At 50.3% G+C, this 8384-nt stretch overlaps 1 long non-coding RNA gene across 1 annotated transcript; it reads right to left on the bottom strand.

Annotated features, from left to right (window-relative positions):
- Window positions 1-229: 229 nt before the first annotated feature.
- LOC102004832 lies at window positions 230-2404 on the bottom strand. Its single transcript, XR_264150.1, has 4 exons — window positions 2314-2404; window positions 2100-2202; window positions 1190-1444; window positions 230-630 (listed from the first exon to the last, which is right to left on the bottom strand). It is a non-coding gene; the product is annotated as an uncharacterized LOC102004832 (long non-coding RNA).
- Between the last annotated feature and the right edge of the window lie 5980 nt (window positions 2405-8384).

Raw genomic sequence — 8384 nt, forward strand, 5'->3', positions numbered from 1 at the left:
GCCCGAGCTAATGAAGAATCAATGCCTCGTAATTGCTGATGAAACGAGCCTGGCTCTCCCACAGGGCTATTAGCTAGCTGGCTGGCCCTCAAGTGTCCATAAATTTAATTATAGCCCCTCAATAAACACCTGGCACCACCATCACCCTATGGTGTCTCTCTGGGGAGACGCAAAGAGGGTCTGTATGTGTGAGGTGTGTTGGTGTATTGACTGGTGTACTGGCTTAGTCTTTGATGTCTTTATTGATTCAACAAGCAGATATTGAACCCCTCCTGGTGCCAAGCGTCAGACTGGGCACTGGAGACAGAGCAGGGAGCTCACAGAGCCACGGGGACCAGACACATGTGCATGCTGGGAACTCACACCAGAGCCCTGATAGCCCAGGTGTGTGGGAATGTAAATACCACACTCAGCTCTGGGGGTGAAGAGCTGCCTCGGACAGAAAGATGCTCAGGCAAGAAGGCAGTCAGCCCGGTGGAGCTCAGAGTGGGAGGGGACAGTGCCTTCCTAGCCGAGATGACAGCAAGGCAGAGGCCAGGAAGCTGCGAGGAATCCCACGTGGTGTTGGTGACTTGATTCGGATGTCACAGAGGGCGCGGATGGACAAGTTCACACTTGTCCTGTGGGGGGCTGTGGGGCCAATGGATGAGGGGAACACAAAAGTCATTTCTGGAACTTTTATTGAAGTGTCTTCAGCACCTGGGCTGGGGAGGGGGTTTCAAATGCCATTTTCCCCACTGATTCCCCTGGATGGTTCTGGGGCAGTTAAGGGTCTTGGGTTTAAAGCTGGATGTGTGTGTGGGGTAGTGGGCTCCCGCACACTTAGGCAAGTGCCTGATACTGAGCTGTAGCCCAGCCTGAGTCAGATCTGACGTGTGGCATAAAGGTGTGGGTGCACACCCTTGTTCACTTCCAGCCAGTCCCATGCCCGAGCCCCATGGAGTCAGCCAGCTGTGGCGGGGCGATTGCACCCCGAATCCCCCATGTCCACCCCTCCCCCGTCGGCTTGTCCACCGCTGGTGACGGACGCCGGGAGCCCGTGCTATGAGGCCGGCTGTGACTTGTTGTCGTACTACATCAGAACAACAAAATCACTAGTCTTCCACACAGCGCTGGACCACAACCACGCCAGTCGTCTTCCTTGGCTCCAGCCCCACGTCTGAGACCCTGGTCCGGCTCTTCCCCTCACCTGAGTCGAGGCGGACGTATGGACTTCCTGCCTCTGTACTGCTTCCTGTTTCCCGTTCCTGGGGCCCCTGGAGAGAGGCAGGGTGAGACCCCCACGGAGCCAGCTCCCACCCAGGCACATCGGAAATGTGGGACGTGGAGTTGGACGGATGTGAGGTTGAGTTTCAAGCTCCTGTTGGGCTGAAGGCCCTCGGGAGCTCTCCTGCCCTCTCGGGGGCCTCAGCTCCTCCAGCTGTCATCCGGTGTAGTAAAACCCCTGTGACAGAGTTGGGGACAGCGTGGTGTAATGTGCGTGCAACTGTTGGTACGGTGCTCGGCACTGAAGCCCGGAAAGGGCACAGTAACGTCCACCCGTTTCCCCAACCGGACTTTTTACCTGTTAGGAATCACACACTTCACGATATCATCTCCTTCTCTGGAAAGTAATTCATTTTCTAAACCCCTTAACGAGGGAGCGAATCTCCAGAAACATCAGGCAGCTCAGCGCATCTTCTCAGCACAAAGTCGTGGGGGAAAGGCTGCGCCTTCGCGAGGGCGCTGTCCACAGTCCGGGTGGGATGGAACCCGCAGGGCCCGGGAGCTGTCCGCAGCCCCGGTGCTGAAAGGGACCGCGGCTCCCCGCGCGGACCCCGAGAGGCGCTGTCCAGAGTCTCGGTGCTGAATCGCTGGGCCGTTTCCTCCCGCGGTGGGCGGAGAGCTGTCCTCAGCCTCGGTGCACCAGAAAACTTGCCTCGCTTTTTCCTCCTTTTCCTCCCTGTCTTCTTTCACACCCTCGGTCTCTGTTCTCCCGACTCTTTGGAATCCCCTCATTTCTCTCCCTGCGATCCCGGTAGCTCCAGAATGGCAAACCCGGCAGGCACCACGCGCGCACACACATACACAAGCACAGATATTAAAACTAGGATTCCTACCTGCTCCCCACACCCATGGCCTGTTCCCGTCATTTGCCTCCAGGTAGCCAGTCCGGGTGGTGTTGGCTTCGAGACCTTCAAAATTCGCCGCCTGTGTCGCTTTCTGGGAAGTTGTACAGGTGTTAACCTGCAAACCCGCCCCATCCCGGGTTCCGGGAGCCCCAAGCCACCCCTCCCCCGCGCAGCTGCTTCGGCCCTCCCCTGAGCACATCACCTGTTCCCAGTCTTGTCGGTAGATGCAGGTGTCTATTGGCTGCAGAAGCCCGGACGACCTGTGCTTTTATAGGCTTCTGAGAAGGCGGGGCGCCGGGAACCCTGGGTGGGGCTTAGGCAACCGACCAATGAAATTCCTCCTCGAATGAAGCTCCAAGGATTACCTCATAGGTTGTGGCCTCGGCTTCAGAATAAAAGTCTGGCACGGGCCCAGCAACTAATTTCTCTTAGTTCATTGAAAAGAAAGATGTGTGCTAATATTGTTTGGACAATTAAATGCCGATATCTTGTACTCTGAGTAAGTAATTTAAAGATAACAGTACGCAATGTATTAACTATTGTTACCCTCCTATTATCTGGTTTTGAATTTTTTTCTCTTTAAAATAAAATTAAAAAAAAAATAAAATCCGGATGGAAACCAGGTGCACACGTGTAATGCACTCGGTGGGCTGAGGCAGAAGGATTGCTGTGAGTTTGAGGCCAGCCTGGGCTACACAGGGAGTTCAAGACAACCGTGAACTACACAGAGAGATCCTGTCTCAAAAAAAAAAAAAAAAAAAAAAAAAAAAAAGCCCAGCCTGGGTAATTTAGAAATTTAGCCAGCACCCTGCCCCAAATAAAAAATAAAAATGGCTGGAAATGTAGCTCAGTGTGAAGGCCCCGGGTTCAGTCTCTAGTGCTAAACAATAACAAAACAACAGCCAAAAAATCCAAACAAAAAAACTAGAACGAAGTGTTGGTGTATTCGATGATAGAAAGATTTCTGTCCCGTCTTGTGCTGTCTGCATCTGAAAGTCCCCTGAAGGAAGTTGCTCATTTCATGGAAATGGAGCCTGTAAATGAATCCTGCATTTCATCCCTGGAACCTGGAGCTTCCAGGAAGTCACTCGTGTATCAACAATGGTATCCAAAACCAAGGTGCAGTGATCCAGATAAACATGCCCCCAAGGCTCCAAGAGAGCTGCTATTCCCAGGTGGTGAGACCTTTTCGAGGTGGGGCCTGGTGGGAGGTTCTTAGGTCACTGAATACTGAACCAAGGGGATTAGGGGACCCCAGGTCCTTCCCTCCTGTCTGCTTCTTGGCCATGAGTGAGTGATTTTGGTTTGCCTCATGCTCCTTGTCATGACCGGTGGCCTTGTGACAGGTGACCTAGTCCCAAAGCAATGTGGTGAACAGACCCTGAACAGGAGTCTTCATAGTTGTGAACCAAACCAAACCTATCTCCTTTATAAGCTGATTGCCTCAGGCATTTGTTATAGTAATGGAAGGCTGCATTTACTATAAATGACTCCAGAGGGCTGACTCCAGAGGCAGGCTGAGAAAAAAGTCCAGCCAAAACCATGGGCCCTCCCAGCACTCTGGAAGGTTGAGGCAGGAGAATCCCATGTTTGATCCCAGCCTGGGAAACTTAGTGACTTAATGAGACTCAAAATAAAAACTAAGAAAGGGGTAGCACCTTTTTTATATTGAGAAAAGATCAAACCCACAGGAAAGCTGCACATATAATCCAAGTGAATAAATTCCCATAGCATTTTTACCTACATCCATTCCACCATGGTCAACATCTTCCCCACTTCCTTTCTACGTAGACCTCTGCCTCTATCTCTCTCCCAGCCGTGCAAACCACAGACACATTGTCTTTTTTTTTTTGGTCTTTTTGAGACAGGGTCTCACTATGCAGTTCAGGCTGGCCTGGAGCTCCTTTGTAGCCCAGGCTGGCCTCAAACTCGCAAGAATCCTCCTGCCTCAGCCTCCCAAGTGCTGGGATTACAGGCTTGCGCCACCACGCCCGGCTTTTTGTCCTTTTTTTCCTAAATATGTCAGCCTAGATCCCTAACATCAAGCACAAGTTCTTGTGTAACCACAACACAGCGACCCCAATCAAGATATTAAAACGGTCACAATACCACTGACTACTGTAATCCATAGTTCATGTTTTCTTTTTCTTTTTTTCCTTTTTGAGACAGGGTCTCACTATGAAGTTCAGGCTGGCCTTGAGCCCACTTTGTAGCTTAGGCTGGCCTTGAACTTGGAGTGATCCTCCTGCTTCAGCTTCCCAAGTGCTGGGATTACAGGCATGTGCCACCATATTTTATTTTCACCAGTTGTCCCAGAAATTTTTTTGAGACAGGCTGTTGCTCTGTAGCCCAGGCTGGCCTTGAATTTATGATGCTCTTCCTGTCTCAACCTCCCAAGAGCTGGGATTACAGGTGTGTGTACCACGCCCAGCTATTCTCATTTTAGCATAGGGTATTGCTAAATCTCACCCCTGCCTCAGGCTCCTAAGTAGCTGGGTTTACAGGGATGTGCCACCATTCCCATATTTTTTAAAAATCTTTTAAGAATCTTTGGGCTAGGGATATAGTTCAGTGGTACAGCACCTGCCTGGAAAGCACAAGGTCCCAAGTTCAATTCCTGGTACAAAAACAAAAAACCAAAAAAACAAAAACCCAACTTTTTTTTTTTTTAAGGAACAACCAAAGCTTTATTAAGCTGGCTTATGGACAGTCTCTAATCAGGAGTCAGAGAAGATGTCTGCCCCAAAAGAATTCTTTTTAGCAGGGTTAAGTGCACATGCCTGTAATTCCAGCACTCAGGAGGCTGAGGCAGGAGGATTGCCACAAGTTTGAGCACAGCCTTGGCTATACATAGTGAGTTCAAGGGCAGCCTGGACTACATAGTGAGTCTCCAAAAAAATTTTTTTTTAAAACCAGGTATATTGGGGCTGGGGATTTAGCTCAGTGGCAAAAGCGCCTGCCTGGCATGCGCAAGGTCGTGAGTTCGGTTCCCGGTACCGGAGAAAAACCAAAAAAAAAAAAAAAAAAAAAAAACAGGTATATTGAGATACAATTTGCATACAATGACATTTACATTTTAAGCACACAACTCTATAAGTGTCAACCAATATATAGTCACATATGACCACCAAAGGTAGGAAGTGCATCCCCTCCCCGAAGGCTCCCCTGTGTCTTTTGTATCCTCTGCCTTCCCCCACCCCAACCTCTAGCAGCTGTGATCTCACCCGCATCTGTGCAGCTCACCTTTTCTGGAACATCCCTTAAAAGCAGCCGCAAGGACTGTCTGAGACTCACCCTCATTCCCGTGTGTGTCCTGCACTGCTCCTCTTTATTATTAAGTGATATTCATGGTGAGGATGGACCGCACTGTGCTCAGCCACTCCTCTGACACTGGCCCCAAGGACACTGTGCTCTCAGATGTGCCCAGGCTTCAGAGATGATGTGATAAGCTGCGATGAATCTTCCCACACAGGCTCGTGCGGGGGAAACATTCTTGGTTCTTTAGGTAAATACTTGAGAGTGAATGGCTGCGCCTGTGGTGACTGTGATTTGAACATTATTAAAAAATTGCTAGTCCCAGCACTCTGAAAGGCTGAGGCAGGAGGGTTGAAAGTTGGAGCCCAGCCTGGGCAAGATAAAGACTTAGCAAGACCCAGTCTCAAAATATAAACACCAAAAAGGGCTGGCATGTAGTTCAGTGGGAGCCACTTGGTTCAATTCCCAGTATTAAAAACAAACAAACAAACAAAACCCACTGAAACCCGCCCAGCCAAGCTTCTCCCCTAATATGGCTGTAATACTTTGCATTCCCATGAGGGTCAAGTCGGCATTCCAATTGCTCCAAACCCTTGTTAGCAGTTACTGCTGTCACTGGGTCTATTTTAAGCCTCATGCTAAAGCACTTGGTATGTAAGTTGGCAATGTATATGTGCCTAGTGAAATATACTCTTTTTTTCTTTTTCCAGTACTGAGGGTTGAATCCAGGGCCTTTGCACTGAGCTACATCTGCATCCCTTTTTCAATTTTTTATTTTGAGACAGAGTCTCACTGAATCCTTAAATTGCCCAGGTTCAGCTTGAACTTGTGATCCTCCTGCCTCAGCCTCCCAGGGTTGAGGCTGCTGTGTACACCACATTCTACCAAAACATGCTCTTTTTTTGGTTTTGTTTTGTTTTGTTTGAGAAAGGGTCTCACTATGTAGTCAAGGCTGGCCTGGAACTCACTGTGTAGCCCAGACTGACCTTGAACTTGTGACAATCCTCCTGTCTCAGCCTCTTTAATGCTGGGATTATAGGTGTGCACTACCATGCTGGCCCAGAATATGCTCTTTTTTACTTAATAGTATGTTGAGGAGAACAAGTCATAATTCCCAACAAAATGTCTAGTTTGCCAGGTGTGGTGGTACACACCTGTGATCCCTGCACTTAAAAAGCTGAGGCAGGAAGATTGTCACAAGTTCGAGGCCAGCCTAGGGCACACAGTAAGTTTAGGGCCAGCTTGGACTACAAAGCAAGACCACACACACACACACCCAAAAGGAAAGGAAAGGAAGGAAAAACTAATTATTGCTAAAAAATGAGTGAACAAAATTGATGGAGGTGGCAAAGTGCATTGTGGGAACTCAGAGGAGTTACCTGATGCAGTTCAGGTGGAGGAAGGAGTTATAAATCAAGGCGGGCTTCCTGGGGGGAGGCATCACTTTTGACACTGAGACTCAAAGTAGAGAAAGTAAAGTTCCAGACAGCATACTCCTGGCACGTGGACCAGCATGTGCATAGGCCCGGGAGACGCTCTGAACTTGAGACACTTGGACGGGTCAGGAGCAGCCAGTCTGTCCTCTCTGCCACCCCAGCCCTTCCACCTGCCTTTGGATGTCGTAGGCCCACTGTCCCAGAAGTGGCACCTTTCCTTGGCAAACTGGCCCCTTAAGGGGCTCTATCCGGCCTTCTCCAAGGATCCGGCTGCTTTTCAGCTCACTTCCTGTGTGACCCAGGGACTAATTCAGCCTCCGCCCTCGCTGCCCACCGGGAACCCTGCTTCCTGGAGAGGGCCCTTTGTCCTGCTCTCTCCCTCTCTGGGACCCCAAACCCTGCCTCATTTGCCTGGGCTGCAGGAGCAAGACAGGTGCAGCAGGCGGGGTGAATGTGGCGCATTTGGAAAATGTCCCCGGGAGACAGGGCCTGGTTATCTCCATGGAGGAAAAGCACATGAGGAGTTAGTTAACAGCTCGCCCTGGCAGGAACATGAAAGGGGTCCCGGAAGAAGAGCGTGGGTGCTGCTCCCTCCCCTGCCTTTTACACACAGGCACACATGCTCCCACTGAGACCTCGCTCCGACCCCGGGGAGCATTTGCATGTAGGACCACACAGATGGTGGCCTCAGCCCGCCTGCTGTTCCCTCCAGTAGCGACAATTTCTGAAGCTCCAAGGATTAAGGGAACAGTGCTTCTCTGGGCGACATCTGCCTGGGCCCGGAAACCCGAGCCTGCAGCCAAGGCTGCGAGATTAGCAGCGGCCTCACCTGGGAGGCAGAGCGTACAAACAGGACCACACGCAGGTCACCCTTCCCCAGGCCACCGGGAGCCCCCACTGAGGGCCTCAGGTCTCCAGGCCTGAGTGAGGGTCACCCCCAAGCTCCAAGTGCTTTGAACACATCAGACCTACAAGTGAGGGGAGACTCCGGCTCCACGCAGCCTGGAGCAACTCTGATAGGAGTTGGTGACCCTGGGCATCTGCAGCATGCTGGCCACTGTGACAAGTGTTTTATAGACAGTGACAATAAGTAAGGCTCATTTTTCTATTATTCACCATGTGACAAGAGTTTTGTTTTTCACAGAAGGGCAGAGATCTTGGCTCACTCCCTCTTTCTGTACTGCTGAGGACTGAACCTAGGGCCTTTGCACTGAGTTTCATTTCCAGCCCTTTTTATTTCTTATTTTGAGGCAGGGTCACCAAATCACTAATTTGCCCATGCTGGGTGTTGGAATTACAGGCATGAGCAACCACGCCTGGCTGTACACCTTACTTTCTTGTCAATTCAGCACTCACAAATATTGAGCCACCAACTGAGATATGTGCATGATACTGTGAGTACCAGGTCTGAACCTTCCAGAGCTTTCTAGAACCTTCTAGAACCTTCCAGAACTTTCCAGATTTCTGGTTCCTCCATCTTCCACCCTCATCCTCCAGGGACCCAAGGCATGGAGTTTTGTTCTGGCTTGAATGATGGGGAAAGACAAGCATACAGAGGACAAATTGCTAACACTCTATGGTC

Source organism: Chinchilla lanigera, unplaced genomic scaffold (genome assembly GCF_000276665.1).
Source record: "Chinchilla lanigera isolate Chin_1 unplaced genomic scaffold, ChiLan1.0 scaffold00094, whole genome shotgun sequence".
Classification (NCBI taxonomy): domain Eukaryota; kingdom Metazoa; phylum Chordata; class Mammalia; order Rodentia; family Chinchillidae; genus Chinchilla; species Chinchilla lanigera.